Source organism: Cydia pomonella, chromosome 9 (assembly GCF_033807575.1).
Source record: "Cydia pomonella isolate Wapato2018A chromosome 9, ilCydPomo1, whole genome shotgun sequence".
NCBI classification, from domain to species: Eukaryota; Metazoa; Arthropoda; class Insecta; order Lepidoptera; family Tortricidae; genus Cydia; species Cydia pomonella.
The window spans coordinates 5,867,138-5,890,116 of NC_084711.1; the positions used below are offsets into that span (position 1 = coordinate 5,867,138).

The window sequence follows — 22,979 nt, forward strand, 5'->3', positions numbered from 1 at the left end:
CGCCATGCTTCTCTGTCCAAAACCGTTTCCATCTAGTCGACAGCGCCGAGTTCGCTAAGGTCTTTTTGCATTTCGTCTCTCCAGCGGGACCTACCTAGGACGTCTAGACGGTCTTCGGCCATTTGGAACTTCAGAGTACGCCCTCCAGGCTGCACGATCCTCACCCATCTGGACTACGTGCCCGAGTCATCGGAGTCTGGCAGCGCGAAAAATCCTAGGACTCACACGTGGAGAGGATGGAACCTGGAGACTCCACAGGAATCAGGAGATTGAAGATCTGGTGTCCGAGCCGAACGTCATTGAATGTTTATAAATATTTCTTTGAAATTCGCTGAGGTCCACCCGCCATCTAGACGCCAGATGTCAATGCCGAGTGCGACCGCCCTTAAAGCGGTGTATTATCTCTAGTCTCTCCAATATGTTCTCCTGGTGGGTCCACGGGGTTTATTTTAAGTGTTATCATAAACAGTGTTCACCAGCGGGTCTACGGGTACCTAATTATTTTTACCATGGGCCGACCATGAACACGATTCTATTTTTAAAACGTAACCCGCGTAGCTACTTCAGTCTTAGGCGGTATATACTCTACACCACGTTCACAAAAGATTGATATTTTAGGTAAAAACTCACATTTCGCTATATTTGTCCATAGTAAATACTAATTCAAAAACTGTACGGTAGGGCCTAAAATCTTCTGTGATAGTAATGTAGAAATAAATACTGTTGACAGGCGGTCAACGGTATTTAGTACAATAATTACACTGAAACAATTCGTATAGAATACAGAACCTATGAATAATATATATCTAGAGAATCTAACTTTAATGCAATAATATAATTGAACAAAAGATATACATTAGTACGAGTAGTACGATCAACCTATATGTCTATTTTTAATAGTCTGAATGTTCGTGTATCGGTTCTGTATTCTATGGCCATTAATTATGCTTTATTTTTCAACTTTCTTTGACTACACACAAGTACACATTATATTTGCTTTTTTCTTGAACTTTATCTTGCCCATGTTCGATTCTTCTTATGTCGATGCATCCTCATTATTGCCGTATGGTTTCTGAAAATACAATAACAGTTTTTGTATTGTTTTCTAATACCTATGTTTGAAGTCGGTTTCCTATTTTTAAGAGAAGTTTTTTTTTCATGTACCTTTTTTTTCAAGTGGGGTAAATTAGAGCAGATGGGATACCTATCGACAATAAACAGTTTTACGTTCCATCAAGAATTGAGAGGTTGCCTCAATTCCTCATGGAACCCATGATGTAAGCTAGACCTTTACACAAATATTCCTTAAACCTCGTTAAGCAAGTAGCTTCTTTACAAACATAACAAAGAAGACAAATCGTCTAGCGTGAAATACGCATCGTTAAAGAGTTCTTTTCTGGTCCTGATCAGAAGTTCCACTTCTTCAAATAGCACTTTTTTGAATGGCAATGCCTGGTCTGTTGATGAAACTAAAAAGCGGCCAAGTGCGAGTCGGACTTGCGCATGAAGGGTTCCGTACCATTTAAGACGTATTAAAAAAAAATCTACTTACTAGATTTTGTTCAACATTTTACCACTTTGGAAGTGTCTCTCGCGCAAACTATTCAGTTTAGAAAAAAATGATATTAGAAACCTAAATATCATTTTTGAAGACCTATCCATAGATACCCCACACGTATGGGTTTGATGAAAAATTTTTTTTTTAAATTATATGACGTTTTAAAAAAAAAACTACTCACTAGATCTCGTTCAAACTAATTTTCGTTGGAAGTTTGCATGGTAATGTATATCATATATTTTTTTTAGATTTTTCATTCTGTTATTTTAGAAGTTACGGGGGGGGGGACACACATTTTTTCACTTTGGAAGTGTCTCTCGCGCAAACTATTCAGTTTAGAAAAAAATGATATTAGAAACCTAAATATCATTTTTGAAGACCTATCCATAGATACCCCACACGTATGGGTTTGATGAAAAATTTTTTTTTTTTTAATTTTATGACGTATTAAAAAAAAAACTACTTACTAGATCTCGTTCAAACCAATTTTCGGTGGAAATTTGTATGACAATGTATATCATATATTTTTTTTAGTTTTTTCATTCTGTTATTTTAGAAGTTACGGGGGGGGGGACACACATTTTACCACTTTGGAAGTGTCTCTCGCGCAAACTATTCACTTTAGAAAAAAATGATATTAGAAACCTCAATATCATTTTTAAAGACCTATCCATAGATACCCCACACGTATCGGTTTGACGAAAAAAGATTTTTTGAGTTTCAGTTCTAAGTATGGGGAACCCCCAAAATTTATTGTTTTTTTTCTATTTTTGTGTGAACATCTTAATGCGGTTCATAGAATACATCCACTTACTAAGTTTGAACAGTATAGTTTCTTATAGTTTCGGAAAAAAGTGGCTGTGACAGAATCGGACAGACAGACGGACATGACGAATCTATAAGGGTTCCGTTTTTTGCCATTTGGCTACGGAACCCTAAAAACGACTATAAGATTTGGGGAGTTCCCTTAATTCCTCGTGGTTTTGTCAAAAATAGGACCATCTTGGAACTATACACCCACTTTCAAACGATAACTAATTTTCAACATTGGTTCAGAAATGACGAAGATCTTACTTAACATATATACAAAAAAAAAGTTTTTGAAGTCGGTTAAAAAGTAGTATCTTTACAATACTTCCTTTTACTAAGAAGGGAAAACTACTACAATTTGCTTACTAAGTAAGTACTTACTTACTATTAGTATCAGATTGGAGTCGACTCGAGAGTCGATAAAATGGGCGTCGCTATCCTTTCCGGGTGGGGGGATTTCACCGCATGAAAAAGAGACACATATAGTGAGTTCTTACTGTTCTACCAAACTACATATATAAAGTAGTCGTACTTTTTGAGTCAAATTAATTTAATTCTAAAGGTGCGACGTAATGGCCTGAAGCCCGCTCTTAGCATACCTAGTTATACTATTTGATGGATATTGGTGTCAATTTATAATACGTTTAATTATTCATTGTCTTTACCTAATTATCTTTACCTTTTGCCGACCGGTTTGGCCTAGTGGGTAGTGACCCTGCCTATGAAGCCGATGGTCCCGAGTTTGAATCGCGTAAGGGCATTTCTTTGTGTGATGAATACAGATATTTGTTCCTAAGGCTTGCGTGTTTTCTATGTATATACGTAAATATATATTTATCTAAATAAGTAGGTATGTTTAACGTCGCCTAGTACCCATAGTACAAGCTTTGATTAGTTTGGGGCCAATCTGTGTAAGATTGTCCCTACATATTTATTTATTTATTACCTAACGTAACCTACATTAGGTAATGAAAGCATTTTATTTTTGTAAGGGTAACAGTTTTGTTGGGATATAAAATGGTTAATGATAAAAACTAATACTTTTACCAGCATTTTCACTTTATATTCATGTATTCGAAACCTATACATTTATGACATTAACTTTTGCAAGACGATAAGATTTTTTATTCACAATAACTTGTCCGTATTCGAACTGTCTGGCTACCCGGCTAGCCGTGGCTGTGTACCCGGATTTTATACTCTGAAACTGGAACTAGTGACAGATAAGAGTCGATTGATGTTTTTTTAAAGATACTTATACTTAAATAGAATTACTTACCTATGTTTAATTAAAAGAAACTACTTATACATAATAATCCTTACAGTTTTAACCTATTTAACATACCTACCTAGCTACTTTTAATAGTAGCAGTTCGGTTCACTTCGTAGAAATACCTGTTCTAAGAATAATGAAAAAGAAAGAAGAGTAATAAAAATAAAGAATCTGGAAGTCGTTGAGGTGTTCCGTTCTTCATCAGCAATTCTACTTCAACAAATGTCACTTTATTGAGTAAAAATGCTTGTAATATTGATGAAAATCCTAAAATGACTATATGTATGCCTATCCTATACAATATGAGAAGCTCCTTCAGTTTCTCGTAGAACCTATCATCAGAACTGGACCTTGACACAAATGTTCCTTAAAAGCCTTACATGCTATAAACGAAATAAAATAAAAAAAAACGCCTAAGGTAAAATACTTGTCGTTGAAGAGTTCCATTTCAGCAGTATCAGCATAGTTTCAGTAATATCAGCAGTTTCACTTCATCAAATGTCACTTGTTCAAATAAAAAAAACTTGATATGTTGACGAAAATCCTCAATTCCTCCTAATTGTGAATTCAAATCGATTTAAAATCCTCAATTCCTCATTGAATCCATCATCAGAACTGGACCTTGACACAAATGTTTCCTAAGAACCTAGCTTGCTACAAACTTAACAAATAATAAGAATCGCGCGCGTTGAAGAGTTCCGTTCTGGTCAATATCACTAACTTGTTTAAATAAAAATGCTTGATATGTTGACGAGAATCCAAACATTACTGTATGTATTGTATGCCTATAAGATTTGAGGAATTTCTTCGATTTCTCATGGAACCCATCCTCAGAACTAGACCTTATGACACAAATGTCTTCAAGAACTTTACTTGCTACAAATAAAACATATCGCGCGCGAATTGGCGAGTTCCATTTTGGCCAGCATCAGCTGTTGCATTTCGTCAAATGTCACATTTTAATAAAAATGCTTGATATGTAAATAAAAATCCAGAAATTATAAGATGTCAGGAATTCCCTCGATTATTTATGAAACCCATCATCAGAACTGAATATTGATATAAATACACCTTAAGAACGTTACTCGCTACAAGCTTAATAAAGAATACAAAACGCGTGCGTTGAAAAGTTCCGTTCTGGACAACATCAGCAGTTCCACTTGATCAAATATAACTTTTTTAAAATAAAACACCTAGAGATATTGATGAAAAAAAAAACTATATGTATTTCTATAAGGTTTGAGGTGTCCATCATCAGACCTAGACACTAGACACTGGTGTCTAGTACAGATATTTCTTAAGAACCTTACTTTCTCTTCTTCTTCCTCGCGTTGTCCCTGCATTTGCCACGGCTCATGGGAGCCTGGGGTCCGCTTGATTGAACCTTACTTTCTACAAACTTAAAAGTTCCGAGGAATTGTTCAGATTAATCTCTGCCGCCTCTTTCCGTCACCGCTTTACGCTACATCATTTATATCTTCACCACTTAGATGGTTGGCAATCCTCAACTGTGCATTTCTCTAGAAACTTCCTGCCTCATACAGCTAAACTATGAAATGATCTGTCGCATGCGGTATTTCCGGCCCAATACGATCTTTAAAACTTTAAGGAAAGAGCGTATTCCTATCTTAAATGCCGGCACCGCACTTACAATCCCTATGGTGTAACAGATGTCCATGGCCAGCGGTAATTGCTTACCATCAGTTGATTCGTCTGCTAGTTTGCCTCTTATATCACAATAAACAAAAAAAGAATAAAATCTCATGCGTTGAAGAGTTCCGTTTTAGTCAACATCACTAGTTCCACTTCATCAAATGAATGAATTGAATGAATGAATTTATTTCATAAACATCAATTTACATAGATTTCCTTAAATTAGAAACTCTGCTTCCTAAATAGGTATAACCTGAATGCCACTAATGTGAATAAAAAAAGCTAAAGATATTGATGAAAATCCAAAATTACTATATACCTATAAAAATTGAGGAGAATGAGGAGTTCCGTCGCTTTCTCATGAAACACATCATCAGAACTGTACTTCGACAAAAATGTTTCTTGAGAACCTTACTCGCTACAAACTTAACAACGAAGAAAAATTGCGCGCGTTGGAGTTCCGTTTTGGTCAACATCAGTAGTTCCACATCATCAAATGTCACTTTTGTGAATAAAACTTGATAATATGTTGATGAAAATCCAATAAGTACTATATATATACCTATAACATTTAAGAAATTCCCTCGATTCTTCATGGGACCCATCATCAGACCTTTACCTTGACACGAATGTTCCTAAAAACCTTAGTACTTAAAACTTACTTGTTACAAACTTAACTAATAAAACAAATCGCGCGCGAGTTGGCGAGTTCCATTCTGGTCAACATCAGCTGTTACACTTAGTCAAATGACAATTTTTTAATAAAAATGCTTGATATGTAAATAAAATCCCAGAAATTATTACATGTATGCCTATAAGATTTTAGGAATTCCCTCGATTCTTCATGAAACCCATCATCAGAACTGTACTTTGACAAAAATGTTTCTTAAGAACCTTACTTGGTACAAACTTAACGAAGAAAAATTGCACGCGTTGGAGTTCCGTTCTGGTCAACATCAGTAGTTCCACATCATCAAATGTCACTTTTGTGAATAAAAGTTGATAATATGTTGATGAAAATCCAATAAGTACTACATATATGCCTATAGCATTTAAGAAATTCCCTCGATTCTTCATGGGACCCATCATCAGACCTTTACCTTGACACAAATGTTCCTAAAAACCTTAATACTTAAAACTTACTTGCTACAAACTTAACTAATAAAACAAATCGCGCGCGAGTTGGCGAGTTCCATTCTGGTCAACATCAGCTGTTACTTTTAGTCAAATGACACTTTTTTAATAATAATGCTTGATATGTGAATAAAATCCCAGAAATTATTACATGTATGCCTAAAAGATTTTAGGAATTCCCTCGATTCTTCATGAAACCCATCATCAGAACTGGACATTGATGTATTAAGTACACCTTAAGAACCTTACTCACTACAAGCTTAATAAAGAATACAAAACGTGTGCGTTGAAAAGTTCCGTTCTGGAACACATCAGCAGTTCCACTTGATTAAATGTAGCTTTTTTTTAATAAAACGCCCAAAGTTATTGATGTAAATCCAAAAAAAACTATATGTATTTCTATAAGGTTTGAGGTATCTATCAGACCTGGATCTAGACACAGATGTTTCTTAACAACCTTACTTTCTACAAACTTATCAGGACAAATCTATTACGGCGAGTGTTCCATCGAATTGCTCGGATTAATCCTTGCCGCCTCTTTTCGTCAGCGCTCTACGCTACAACATTTTTATTTTCACCACTTAGATGGTTGGCAGTCCTCAACTGTGCATTTCTCTAGAAACTTCCTGCCTCATACAGCTAAACTATGAAATGATCTGTCGCCTGCGGTATTTCCGGACCAATACGACATTTAAAACTTTAAGAAAACAGCGTATTCCAATCTTAAATGCCAGCACCGAACTTACAACCCCTATGGTTTAGCAGGTGTCCATGGGCGGCGGTAATCGCTTACCATCAGGTGTGACGTCTGCTCGTTTGCCATAAAAAAAAAACAAAGAAGAAAAATCTCGCGCGTTCAATAGTTCCGTTTTGGTCAACATCAGTAGTTCCACTTCATTAAATGCCACTAGTGGGAATGAAAAAGCTTAAGGTATTGATGAAAATCCAAAATGACTATATGCCTATAAGATTTGAGGTGTTCCCTCGCTTCCTCATGGAACCCATCGTCAGACCTTTACCTTGACACAAAGGTTCCTAAAAACCTTGGTACTTGAAACTTACTCGCTACAAACTTAACAAAGAAGACAAATCACGCGCGTGGAAGAGTTCCGTTTCTGATCAACATCAGCAGTTCCACTTCACCAAATGTACTTACTTACCACCCATTTATTTGAAACAGTACCTAGGTACTCCATTTTGATGCCGCCAGCTTGAAACTTCAATGGCCTCAGTGTCCGATGAACAACTTAAAAATGCTGAAAGTAATAACAATTATAATAAGTTGGGGAGTAGCGACCTTACACACCCGAGTGCTCCTGGGGAGTTCTGTTACCGGACATACAATAATAATAACAATAAATAAATATTATAGGGACATTCTTACACAAATTGACTGTGGGACGGCAAGCCGAGAAGGCTTGTTTTGTGGGTACTCATACAACGACATAATAATATATAATATACAAATACTTAAATACATAGAAAACATCCATGACTCAGGAACAAATATCTGTGCTCATCACACAAATAAATGCTCTTACCGGGATTCAAACCCAGGATCATCGACTTACTAGGCCAAACCGGCCGTGAAAAAAAGAGCAAAAAAAAAGAAAAATATGTCAAAAGAAAATGCGATTTGGAAACGTTATTCGCCACTTAATATATTATTATATCTGGTTCACAGCATTTATTTGGTGCTGATATAATGTCTGCAATATTACCCGAGTACATTAAAATATGAATAAATTATCATAAATTCAGAAGATGGTCCCTATAACAGTTCATTTTTACATGGAAAAATGGCTTTCATGTAAAATGTTTGTCAGACATATTTTTGGAAGTATAGTACAATCATTAACTTAGAAATATAGGTAACGTTTCACGAATAAAAATACGGTAACACATATTTTTAATTATTTTTTTAACTTATCCTACGCAAAATAGAATTGGAGAAACTGACATAGGGACTATCATTCGACACGACACGTATAGTAAAGTATGAATCCGCTCTAAGTCCCATTACATAGACAGTGGGAAGTAAAATAATTCTTGTTCTGAAAACAATAAAATGTAAAATGATTAGGTAGGACAATCCAAACTTCTAAGGTCGCGTAGATCAGAAGTAGATATGAATTTGTTCGACAATACGATAGGAAACTTTTCAGCATTTACATTGGCGCATTTTTTTCTGGAATACTATCTAAATTGCACTTTGTATATATGCTATATTTTTTATATAATTTGGAGCCTTTATTTTCCATGGAGTCGAACGCTATATAGCAGCTATACGAGAAAAAATAATACTTTTATCTTACCTACCCCATGAATAGTGAAGATCATCAAGGAGCATACTCTCTGAGATCAATGGAATGGAGTGCCTTTCGATTGGAGAAAATTATAGCGTATTAGAAATATACTATTTTGTAATTACAATGTTGAATATTTTAAATTGCGTGTTTTGACAATTATTGTTGACAATATTACATTCAGAGTCATCTTGACATAACTTTAGAAATCCATAAACTAGTCTATACTTTTTAAAATGATGGAGTAAGACTGACGAGATTACCGCTATGTATAAATGTTTTACGTCAAGTAGAATTTTGCTTTAGAGCGACATCTGGCGTTGAGTAGAAAAGTAAAGGCGTAATTAACTACAATTAATTAACTCATTAAATGGTTTTATTTTGGTCCCTGCAACGATTTGACCCCAGTTATATTATACGAAAAATAGCTTATAAAAATACTTTTCACATGATATACATGGCATTTGTATACACTCTTATTTCGCTGTGTATCAAGTAATTTTTAGAATGACGATTTTTTTAAACTGTACATTGTGTCCCTTTAAATACTTTATCATTGGTGTTGATACAAAAAACATAAAGCATTTTTTATATTCTTTCGAATAAAATACGCTTAAACTTTTTATATCCCGCGTATAAGGAAATATAACTGCTTATATGCGCAACTTCTTTTTTTATATAGCTCGGTCCCTGCAAGTGGTCCAAGGTTGGTGCCATACAATAAAATAATACTACGATTAAGAGCTTTAAAACGACATATGTCTCAACAGTATACATCCATGGGACACTCCCCATACAAAAGTGCCCATTGTCCTTTGTGACTTGATAAAAAAATCATTATAAATGTTTGAAACAAATAAATACCTTGTGAAGTATTATTCGTTTTTCCGTGGCATGTAAAATATGGTATATAACTCGTCATCTTTTTAGCGTTTTTCAAACGTTGTGACGCAAATATACAATTACAATTTAAATTATTATCTATTCCAATTTGATTGTGTAATGAAATTACTACAACAACACCAAAGTAGCCACAAAATATTAAACCATTCAATGTTGAAATACGCGTAACAATTTAATTTAAAATTAAACGATGCACCGTTGCATTTACATCGGTTGCGTACAATACATCCGATCGCTAACTGTTAATACGTCAATAAATGTCGAGAATCATCCACCGATTGATTTCATTTGCCTCGCAATTGATGACTGACTGCCATTCGTCATTGGAATCATCAAATTACAGTTTCAAGCTGTTCAGTTTTACACACAATACGTGTGCACATATTTTGTAGAGGGCTATTATACCGAGTATATACCAAGCCCGATTCTGATTTTAAATTCTTATTCTGAAAATATTATGGTTTCGATCTGTCAGCTGACAACACTAACAGTGACGGAATCGGGTTCTAGATCTGCACATATTCACACGTGCGCACGTGCTGGTTGTATCTAGTAACGTATAGATATTTCTATACGTCACAACCAGCGCGTAATGTCATATGTAAATGTTATGAGATGCCTCTAAAGCTGTTTATTAATAGGTACATTTTACTATTTTAATCGAGTGATGAAAATATTGTATTGAACGGAACTTGATGAAGTTATACTAGTTGATATTTAATTGCCCCGTATTATTTACCTTCCCAGAATGATAATGGTTGAAGATGTTTTGAACCTATTATTTTGGAAGAATTCTATGAACAAATGTGACGTTTATAATGAAAATACCTCACTTTGAATGTCAAAATCAGTGCAGTTAGCTTATACGTACGGTCAATTATTAGGTTTAGGTACGATATGGGCCGTCAAAAGTGACGTTTGACGTATCATAAAGTTCGAATTGGGCCTTTACTCCTACTTTGTTTTTTAAGTGTTATCTAGGGACACATTCAATTGCTATTTTCACATCGTTTGCGATTATTAAACATTAAATTTATAACTCTAAATTTTACAAGTATAAGCTACATTAGCTCCGTGTATGTACATAGAGTCATGAACATTTCCAGTAAATTCAACGTTTTACTCAAATTAGCAATATCGTGTAATTTAACCCTTCAATTTATCTAATACAGTGTACAGTGTAATACAGTGAGAACATAACAAATTGCACTCATCTTTCACCGAGGTCATTAGTCCCACCGACCATTATAATGTAACCCTCTTCATTGCTTGCTTTAAATATGCATGGTTGTATGTCAAAAGGTCATGTTAGGGTGGTCGGTCCGTCACAACGGAGTAAAAATACAGAATGTCCCGACTGACGTCCTGTAGCCTCGGCTTACGAAGTAATGATGTGAAGTGTACAGGTCAAAGACAAAGCACGGCCTGTGCTATGTATAATTTTTTTACAGTACATACGGTGTTACTTTACCGCACTAGTTCGATAATAAGCACATTACGTAACTATGTCGAAAATTAAAAGGGCCATATGTACTGTAAAACGTTGTACGATACATGTGCGAATAGTTTATTCCCAACTCGTGTCGATTTAAAACACTCCCTTCGGTCGTGTTTTAATGTATCGCTACTCGTTGCAAATTTCATATTTTCCGCACTTATGTCGTAATGTACTACTGCATGATAGAAAATGTAATCCAATATGAAAATATTAATATGTTTACCAATACTTGTGGTTTCAGTTATTAATTATTTTCACTATAAATTAACTATTTTTTAATTGTTTGTATTCCCGAAATAGAGCTCACCCAAGTGCTGCCTGACAAGAAGTTGTTTTAAAACTATCTTTACACTAAATAGGTACATCAACGTTATGTACTTATCTCGGAGGACTCAGATAAATATAATTAAATTATAACATCTTAAAACGCCGTATTCATAAAACGCTGGATGTAAACGACCTAATTCTCATATACATCGGACATCTCTCACGCCGCTCCCCGGATAGCCTAGAGAGAGTTATTATGATGGGCAAAGTTGAAGGCACCAGACCTCAGGGCCCTCTCTAGATGATGTGCTCAAATCACTGCACCTATGCAGTTGGCGAGGGATAGAAGCCTATGGAGGAAACTGGTCTTCAACAGAAGGATACGATGTCACGATCCTCAGCATTGAGGGACCGACTGAAGACGAAGAGATAACATTCTTACCCATTGCACACGCCTATATACCCTTTTTCACAACCCGTGTGAGTGTGGCTAGCTTTTTGATATGTAGAACTCTAACAAGGAGATTTCTTAAGTATAAAATATGTTCAATGCGATATTTAATGTGTGAGCGAAATATCATACAAATCATATGTTTACCACATCGATCGCAACCATTGATTCTATATCCACCACTATGCATTTCGCACATGGCCATACAAAGACGTCTTGAACGTGGACCAAATTCCCCAAGCATCATTTTCGCCACCGTTAAACATTTAGCATCAACATTTTTCAGAAAAGAGAAATCTTTTTCGCTTAATCATTTTTATCGTGCACCGAGTTGCTAGGACTTTTGGAGTATTATTTTGATTCAGAGAAAGGAAAATGTTGGAGCTAGTTCGCGTTAATTATCTTTTGTATGAAAGGTTTCATGGAGCTTAGAGCTGTCTAGACCTAAGCCCTTCTTCGCAAGATTACGACTGAGAGATTAAATTATATAATAGGTACGGACACGTTAGTTTTCTAAATAAGATATTGTATTTCATAATTTCAAAGAAAATAAGAATACCTATCAGTCGTACGAGTAGGTACAAATATTTTAACTATTTACCTATATTAGTTTCATCCAATTTAAAACTCGCAAGATAAAATTCACTATCGTTAATTTATAAGATTGCAATAGAAATACGTAATATTATTACACCATCGCACCTTATTATCACAACCAGTGCTCCTCTTGAAAATATTTTGCGATACCCAGAGCCAGTTGTATTAAGTTTGTATAACACTTTTATTTTTATTAATACCAAAGTATTAACGATACCAAACCACGCAGTGACTAAACTGTGCAGTAAATAAAATAAAATACTCCTGTTGTTAGAGTAGTTTTTAATAAGTTACTTACAAGTATAGTTAGCCCATTATAATATTATTTAATATGATATCCCATAAGGATGAAATGGAAAAAGGTTCAGATGGAAAAACACATCTGAGCAACGTACGCTTGTCGTCACTACATTCCTCGCACGTATCACCTATGGTGTGAATGGTGCTCTTAAATTAATGATTGCACTAGCTCAACAGCTATTCCACGTTCTGTCTTATTTATTTCTCACGATTTAATATGATTTACCTACGTCAAGATTGGCATTCGACGGGTATATTGTCGTTTTGCCTTGACAGATAAAGTGAAATTCAGGGTCGGATTCATTTGCATTTTTGGGATTATATGGAAATTGAACATAGACATTTAATCTTCTTTGAAAGGTTATGAACTTATTAAGCGGCGATCAAGAACTGGAGGACGAGGAGATGGAAGGCCCACAGAAAAAGGATCGACGATCTAGTCTTGAGTCTAGAACCCTTGAATAAGGACACTATTATTTTATCCAGCACAGTGAACGATCGGGTCGATATGATGGTGAATTACTATAGATAAGAGGTAGATTATACGAGTGAATTTAGTTATTTGTAAACTTCTTGTATACATATTAGACTAAAGTTAACAAGTTGGAACAATAAAAGTTACAAAGACATTACGGTTACCTAAATAGCTCCTCCAGAACCGCTGCCTGCGAATAAATGGAGCAGTTATATCGGGCCATTATAACGAGAAGTAGGCGACCGAGGGTAAACTACCAGAATTTACCAAAGCTACGCCAGGAACAACTCGAATACTTACAAGATTTTGTCAAAATTATAATCTTACGTTGTTAGAATCTATATGGGGCGATATCTAAGAGCCTTACCACTGCGACAAATGCGATCGCGATAAAGTCAGCAACCAGACATTTTATTAACTTTATTTATACCATTTAAAGGACAGCTACCACCGCTGTGATAGTCACGTAGTTTTGTTGTTAAAATTATTGAACTATAATATTTAAGTATATTTTCGAAGAATAAATTGTAGAAACGATCAGTTCTGTTTGCTAGATATGCGACCTATAAAACTACTAAATCTAAACTGCTTAAGCTAAATCTACGGAACTAGTTAATCCCATTCGTGAGACGTTCCTCGCTTGCCTCTTGTGGAACATCAAGGTGACAGTCCATTTCTGACCGCAGCTGCACTACTGCTCCGACATTACTGCAGCGGCCTGAACGCGTCGGTGTTATTGTCAATTTCCATAGTAAAATCAATGCCGGTACCGACTGCACGTAATATGGTAATTTTAACGTATTTCCGACCGCAGCTGCACTACTGCTCCGACATTACTGCAGCGGCCTGAATGCGTCAGTGTTATTGTCAAATTCCATAGTAAAATGATGACAAGACCGACTGCACGTAGCATGGTGATTTTTAGTGTTTGGTGTTCATACGACCGCAACTGCGAACCGCACGTCAAATCTTTACAGAAATGTCTTTGGTCACAGATATAGTAGCTCTAAACAAAGAGGATATAACTACTACAATATAAGGAGTTTATTACACCCGCGGATAAACAACCCCGATAGTTTCTGTGTTTCGCGGTAGTTCCTCTGTATCTTGGCGTTGCTCTTATTGTTTTTTTTTAATGTTTCCTGATAAATTCATTAAATAAACAGTTCTTTCCTTTTTTCGTAGTTTTCCGAGAACAGCTATAAGCTCGAAAGGGCAAGAACGATAGAGAGGCAAATATACGATTTTCAAATTAAGATTTTCATGGTAGGCAATAGCTATGTATTTATGTATATATAAATTATTTACAAACTAATAATAGTGAAAAAACTGGAAAACTAGTTCGCCTTTGTATTAATGATGAGTGTTTTTTTCCTGTTTTGTGTTCATTTTTGTACAATAAAAAGTTTTACTACTACTACTAAATTACAGGACGCACTTATGTGTTAGAATAAGATCGATGTAGGTATGCTAACCATTATCGTACAATCATGTACACACATAGCATAAAAATGTGACAACATAATATTTATATGATTATTCTAAGACTGAACGGAGTGGTCGTATGCAATTTCCTCTCTCTTTCCTCTTTCTCTCTTTTTCCAAATTTTGACTGAGAAAATGTTTCGAATAAAATAGCTTACTCTGTATCCTCTGTATTTGTGTTAGGATATTACGAAACTACAGTAAATTACATTTTTTTAGTGGCAACAATGGTCGCGCACTACAGGATTAATTACTGAATTCTCGCCGACAGTACCGTGGCACAGTGAATTTGGCGTGATAAAATGTGAAAGTGTCGTAATATCATATTATATACATCGTGAGTTGGTAAAATCCGACAATCTTAACCACGCATTCCTGAGGATCAAAAAATGTTTAGTAAAATTCGGAAAAAAAATGTTCTGTTTTTTCTTTTAGCCGATTTAAAAGCCATTTTCTGCACACAGCACATTATTTCTTTCTACATCTTGGCGAAAAAAAAAAACATTACAACGAAGAAGTAAAGTTTTCTTAATTCATCTATAGATCAAAATTGCGAGTGTTCTTTTTAGTTGAGTAATGTTTGTCAGAAGGTATGACTAAACCAAGTCACATAGAGGCAGCGCCGCAGCGAAAAAGGCGTTTTTCACAAAGTTATTGCAGAAACAAATTTTCGCAAGAATTGCCATTATCTCTGAAAGAAGACCGATTACAGAAAATTTGTATGATATTTTAGCCTCTAAATGCGATTAAGAATACAACTTTAAATCTATCAGGTTTTACCAGCCCACGGTGTATAATATCGTGACACTTTCTCACTTTGTCATTTCAAAGCCATTTCTGAGATAAAAGAAGTAGTAATTCAGTTGTATTACCTAGAAGTTGTTGTTGTTTAACACCTAATGGTAGCATATGGATACTCAAACGTAAGAAAAATTACAAAATTGAACCACAAGAGAAGCGACAGCGGTTTTAAAATAAAATTGTACTAACAGTTACGGGGACTTCAAGGCATGAGGGTTAAACAAACTTTGCTACAGAGCGCAACACGAATTTATTCTATCACACCATCACGAGGAAAATATTTATTATTCCAATTAATTTATTAAATATTCTTTCTATCAGCCCCTTGGCTAACGTAAATAGCTTTCTTCATAAAGGATTTCTTGTCTCGCCCATCAAGTTTTATATGGTCTAGTCATAAACTGTATCTGCCACGACCACGAGTGCCGTCGCCCATGGACACCTGCAACACAAGAGCGATTATAAGATTTAAATTTGTGCTTTAGTTTGAAATAGGAAACTGGACAATATTAAGTGTAAATTGCGTAATTATAGCTCTTACAAATCAATTTATTCGTTTATTCTTTACTTTTAGGTAACTAATGAAAGATTGGTTTAATATGAAAACTCAGAAAGATAAATCTGTAATATTTTGCTAACACTGTGGGCGCATCGCTATCTCCGAAACCCACGAATCCCTTGGCAAAAATAAAGTAAACCCGGGATAAAAGAGCCTACCTAGCTTTTTGAGGGGACGTTTATCGCAGACTTCTACATCCAGGCGGTACTAGGCCACCAAAAACGTGCAGACACCACCGGCTGGATTTGGCTGGATCACGTGATGCAAGTGGATCAAGTGCGCATACCGTATCCATCACGAGCAACATGAGTCCCGCTCTCGTCGGTTTGCTGTGTGCGGTGGTCACGCATTTAGTCAAGAGGATGGGGAAGATAATTTCAAAATGTTAACTTACCTTAAGTGAAGAAATATTTCTCCTCTGCATTCATTTAATTCGAGTAATTTGGTTGTATTTCTTCAATTTGAAGTTAAATTGTTATTCATTTAATCGGCAAACAAACGATCACCAGCAATATCTGGTTTTTTAATAATATTGCGTAGCTGCCTTCGACTGACTGTGACTTTTGTAGAAAGGCAAACTGTTCGTGTACCATGTAGCATTATCGTCACTTACTTCTTCTCGTAAAAAATACAAATAAGTAAATTAGTAATTTTATTTATACGTCTGACAGTGACATTATTCATTGACTTTGACAATCAACTGACGAACGCTGTCAACTGCAGCAGTCGGCCGCTGCAGTAATGTCGCAACGGTAGTGCAGCTGCAGTTGGAAATGGACTGTCACCTTTAGTCTCTGTAAATCCCGGCATCGTTTACTTCAAGATGCACGGGGATTTACGTGAGTGGCACTTATGTCAATTTTTATAACTTCCAAAATCGAAATTCATTATTTACCACTCTATCGTTCGTGAGAGAGGCAGATAACAAAATTTCGATCTTCTATTTTCGCAGTAGGTCCTGTGGTAGGTATCGGTTCATATAAAGAATCCTGTGGTTTTTAAACTGGCACAAAATACTGAGTATGTTTAGCCTAATACTAAACAGAACATATTATAAGGTGTAACAAAAATAGTGGGGATCCGTTTAAAGGAATATTTGGTATCATGTTTTGGTTAAAAAAGTAAAAGAGAAGCAGAAGCGCGATATTTTAAATGATATGTCGCATTTTAGTCCAAAATGAATGCTTCTTTTGTTTGTTTCAGAAAAAGCGCCCGGCGCTCTATTCGGAACTACACATCAGACTAAGTAATTAACGAAATATGGGGAAAACTTTGTTAAAAACATGCAGAAATTATTTTTAACCTAATACCTAAAATACTAAAGTGAACTAGAGTCGGGCCAAATATTCGGTATTTATTCGGCATTCGGGTTATTTGGCAATATCTAAAATATTATTTGTCTTGTTGCAACACTGTAAAATATAAACCCCTCCAGAATGTTTCAAGTACATACAACATACAATCTTCCATCACGTTTTCCCATTGTCATTAAAATTAGACATGTGTTAAATGAGGAGCTAAAGATGAGAATTACATTTAATTGAAGCGTTTTCATAAGGTTTATTAGAATGATACATATGAACTGGATAATTTGGCTGCATATTGGACGATCAGTCTGGCCTAGTGGCTCTAGTGGGTAGTGACCCTGCCTATAAAGCCCCGGGTTCGAATCCTGGTAAGGGCATTTATTTGTGTGATGAGCAAGGATATGTGTTTCTGAGTCATGGGTGTTTATCGTTATCTAGTTGTTGTAATTCCTAGTCAGTCAGGAGTAAGGTACACTTGTTAGTAGTACAGATATTATGTACACGACGTATATTTTATATGTACTCTATTACCATGCGTGATAAATAAACTACGAGTTTTATCTATCTATATATCTAAGTACCTACAACACAAGCTTTATTGAGCTTACTGTGGAACTGAGTCAATTTGTGTAATAATATCTTATAATATTTATATTTGGTTCGTCAGATCTGAACTGAACACTCGGCCGAATATTCGTATTCGGCCAACTCCATATTCGATCTATCTCTTAAGTGAACTTAAAACATGAAGCAATATACATCTTCTTCTTCCTCGCGTTGTCCCGGCATTTTGCCACGGCTCATGGGAGCCTGGGGTCCGCTTGACAACTAATCCCAAGGTTTGGCGTAGGTACTAGAAGCAATATACATAACGCTAAACAAAAAAATTCTTTTTTCATCACATCACTCAACCACAGGTTTAACGTAAGTAAGTAGCTGGTTTTAGTGATTCGATCTCTCACTGCAGTTGTACTCGTACGAGTAGGTACAGTCAGCGTCAAATACTTTGTAGCAGTCAAAGTAGCCAAATAGTTCGGTACACCATACTAAATATATGGTGTACCGAACTATTTGGCTACTTTGGTTGCTACAAAGTATTTGACGCTGACTGTACAGTAGAACTGAATTAACATTCAAACACTGTTGGGGGAAACAATGCATGTTTGATTTGTAGATTACAGAGCAGATGAAAATGCGACCAAAGCTATTCTTGTAGACTTTATTTGTCTTTGTTGGTTGTAGCTAGTCATTTCGAAACTCCTTGATTGCAGAAACTTATATGTAGTCCTCAGGAGAAACAAGCATATTTTCATGAGATACAGCCTGGTGACAGACGGACAGACGGACGGACAGCGGAATCTTAGTAATAGGGTCCCGTTTTACCCTTTGGATATGGAACCCTAAAAATTACATAATTTTCCAAATACAAATTTCAAATATTTTTTCTGGGCACAAAAAAAACCTGCAGGAAAAAGTAGAATGGCCCAATTACACCGCATATACATATTTTTAAATTTCATAGTCCTCATAATGGTTTATGCTGTGAAATGACGACAATATGTAAAACCTTAAAAGGGGCCCAAATACAATAAATTACAAGAGAACAAAATATATCGCGCGCAATATTGCGACGTAAAATATGGCTAACGCGCGGGTCTTAACTTATTTTGCTTTAAATTTTGCTCGTCACCTCGCTCGATTATGTCACTAACTATTTTATAGGTACTAAAATTATACTGCTGTATTCTGTGTGCTGTGATGTTTCTGTAGAAAACATCATTTGATCATCGATCATTGAAAACGAAGTTTCAGACGCCTCGGCCAAGACCCGGACCGTTCTAGCGTGAGTCATCCTTAAACCTAATAAGGTTATGGTTGGAATGTACCTTTGCAAATAAATTCTAGTTTCCATGACATTTTTATCATAGCATTTGCCTATGCAAAAACCAATTAAGTATATATAAATACAAAAATTTTGCGTATTCCCGCTCTATATTTTCTTATTCATTTTGCTTCCTCTTCCAAGCACATTAAACCCAAGTAAAAGAAACTCAAATAGTGACGAAAATAAAAAATAGCAGCTAGCTCAAAGCAGATGGTCTACAACATAAGTAGAGCGGGTGGGCAGCGACTGAGCCGCGTAGATAATACGTTTGCGCCTGTCTTCATATCACGAGATTGCAGGCTCGGCACCGCGGGCCCCGGGCAGCCCCGCACAGACTTTAGACATAGACTAGACAGTGTCTAGTAGACATATCTAAAACAAATGTAGGGTGACCGAATGTGGAATATATTCGCGTCTGTCTTCAGAACACTAGATGCCAGGCTCAGCACCTCGCGCCTTGGGCAGCCTTGGTCAGATTCTATACACAGACTGGACACATTTAACTTAATAATCACAACATAGTGCGACCGTGAATAGTACTTGTTTATGGTTTAAAATTTCCCATTTATACCCATTTTTCTTGCTTAGCCTAGACTTATATAGATCGCCGGTTTAGGACCTTTAAATCGAGGATTTTAGTGTATACATACTTGCACCGCTTTAGCAACTGTTAATTTCATGCCTCAAAATCTCCTACCTATTCGAATACAGGGCCTATTCCATGAAAACTGTATTTTTGTTTTACGATTACCCATTTGTTATTTTTGAGTGATCTACACACAAGCCATTCACGATTCATCCATCAGCCACAAAAGGCCGGTATATCAAACCGTGTGATTGTAGCCGTTATGTAAGCATTAATAAAACGCTTGACATTTTTATGGCTAGTACTAAGTACATTCACTTTTTTAAACTTAGTATAATCAAAAATGAAGTGTTAACAGATCACTTTACTTTTTAATTATTATTTACACTAGATACTAAACATATTCTTTTTCTTCTTCCTAGCGTTGTCCCAGCATATTGCCACGGCTCATGGGAGTCTGGGGTCCGCTTGACAACTAATCCCAAGATTTGGCGTAGACACTAGTTTTTACGAAAGCGATTGCCATCTGACCTTCCAACCCAGAGGGTAAAACTAGGCCTTGTTGGGATTAGTCCGGTTTCCTCACGATGTTTTCCTTCACCGAAAAGCGACTGGTAAATATCAAATGATATTTCGTACATAAGTTCCGAAAAACTCATTGGTACAAGCCGAGGTTTGAACCCGCGACCTCCGGATTGCAAGACGCACGCTCTTACCGCTAGGCCACCAGCACTTCTACTAGATACTAAACATAAATTACAATTTTGTATATTTTGAAGCACCATTCACCCAAGCTCCCGCGAAATATTCTCGGTATTTATTCTTGCGCGTTTATCGCCAATACACACAAATGTTCTCTGAAATCTACAACAAGTAACACCTGCCTACTGCCGTGTACAGTCAAGGTATTAAATATCGACTCGGACAAAGTGCCAAAAATATGTACACACTACTTTAATATATAGGCAATAAGGTCGTGTATACATATTTTTGGAACTTTGTCCGTGTCGATATTTAATACCTTGACTGTACGAAAGAGGACATTTTACCTATCTACTTATTAAGACTCCAATATCAAGTGAACCTTCTACATAGCTTTCCTTACTCATCTTACGCAGATGCTCTAATTCTACCCCGTCATTCACTTGAAGCGTAATAATGGACGCCTTTGGGAGTCTAGTGTTGTGTAGTTAAATGCAGAATGAAATTAGTTTAATCTCGGCTGTTTCGCTATGCCGTACTGAGCAGAACAAAATTATGTGTTTAGGGGTTCAAGCTTACATCTGTGTATGCCTTCGACAAACGTTCTATGTTTATTTTCAAAATAGTTTCTGGTTGACGGGTCAGCACTTTATGTAAAATGTCTGAGTGTTTAAGCCAAATCGGGAAGTAACTACACGATGGACGACAAGAGTGTAATCATCATATTCAGTAGGTAGGTAGGTTGGTATTGGGTACGTTTTTATTACGAGTACTGTCCTCTCATACATTAAACTCCTAAGTGAATTAATAAGACTGCTGTATGTACGTCTGTAAGCGATTGAATATTCTCTCGCGCAAGAAACGTATGATTAGCATTATGGCCTGATTCTAACTTAACGATACGTCATGGAACGTTATTTTTGACACTGACATATCCGATCCATATCGTAACTAGACCTAATATTTGACGTATCTCAAAGTTCGAATGGGGCCGTTAATCGCTGCTTGTTCACTGCTGGCGAAAACTTTTGCCCGCAAGGAAAAAAAACGCTACTTGTTTCTCGCCTGTCGCCAGTATTGGGATATCGGACTTAAATTGTGCTCTCCGAGGCGTTCGACTAATCTCTGTTCAATAAGCAATCTGAATGTAGGGTCTAGCCATTAATTAAGTATCGGATGCCATTAATGGACATTCCGCAACGTCGAGCGTCATCGAGTTTTTAATTCAGCGCGAAATTAAAAAATCTCAACATATTTTTCGAACCTCACATCTCCCTTTGCATATCGTTCAAAATTTATTCTTATAACCAAGCAAATAAGGTCGGATTTTAAGTATTCAAGCTAGTACCATACGAGGAAGGAAATATGTAGGAATGTTACAGTAATTATGAAATGATTACTCCTGTAGCACAAGCACTCCGCTGATGAAATCCGTCTGAAATCTAGTAAAATATATTATGTTAGCTGCAGTTTGGTGCAGGGAAATACATTTGAAATGTTTACATTATATTATGGTAGTCGACAAGAAACCACCGAATTGTGCTTATACTATTATTTAAATTCACTACTTATAAATGTTTAAATTAATAAATAATTCATTAAGGGTAGAAAGGAGAAAGTAAATTGTTGGTGTTCTATTATTAACATTAGTGATGGTGGGCAACTAAAATCGGACATTAAGTAAATTAATTAGCCTTTTTATGAATAAACCACTTCGACGTAACATGGTAAGAACAAAAATACGAGTAATTACTAACGATACGCTTAATGAATGGAGGTTTGCATATTAATTATACGCTGTCCACTTCCTAAGATCAAGCTCACCATACATTTACTAAGGCGTACTTGATCTTAGAAAAACGGACAGACATACATGTATAGGGATTGCCTCACATGTACAAAAACAAACATTCAGCTAGCAATATGTCTTTACATAGCAATGAAAAAAAAAAAACAATTTAAAATCCTAAATCCAAATATCGCGTCTAACAGTCCACGCCCGTCTGACGTAACAGGGTAAACAAAATAACAGTTCCATTTACCCGAAGGGCAGCTTCCTGTGGGAGAGATCCCTCTACTGCTGCAGCACTAAACTATGCTTAAGTACATTTGAAAAAATATTCGAATGTGAACCTTGTTATATTACACCAAGGTTCAAAATATAATGAGTTTTCAAATGTAGATACGACACATAGGTTAACTCCACTCGGCACGCGAGCATTGTGACGTCACAATGGTACATTTTGTTTTGCTCGCCCGCCTCGTGCCTTTCTATCGTACGGGGGGAAGTCAGGGGTGCAATTCTCACGGCTATTTATATCAATTGTTGTTGTCATTGAGGATAGTTTATTGCAATTGTAATGGGTTTTTTCTGTAAAGCTGTTTTAATTTGAACGCTTCTACAATTTGTTTAAAGGCCCTTAGATGTT

General features: G+C 36.1%; 1 long non-coding RNA gene across 2 annotated transcripts; it reads right to left on the minus strand.

Annotated features, from left to right (window-relative positions):
* Positions 1-612: 612 nt before the first annotated feature.
* LOC133521225 (uncharacterized) lies at positions 613-9,548 on the minus strand. Of its 2 annotated transcripts, none has more exons than XR_009799874.1 (2): positions 8,748-9,548; positions 613-1,072 (listed from the first exon to the last, which is right to left on the minus strand). It is a non-coding gene; the product is annotated as an uncharacterized LOC133521225 (long non-coding RNA). The 2 variants fall into 2 exon arrangements; XR_009799873.1 differs by having other exon boundaries at positions 8,744-9,548.
* Positions 9,549-22,979: the final 13,431 nt, after the last annotated feature.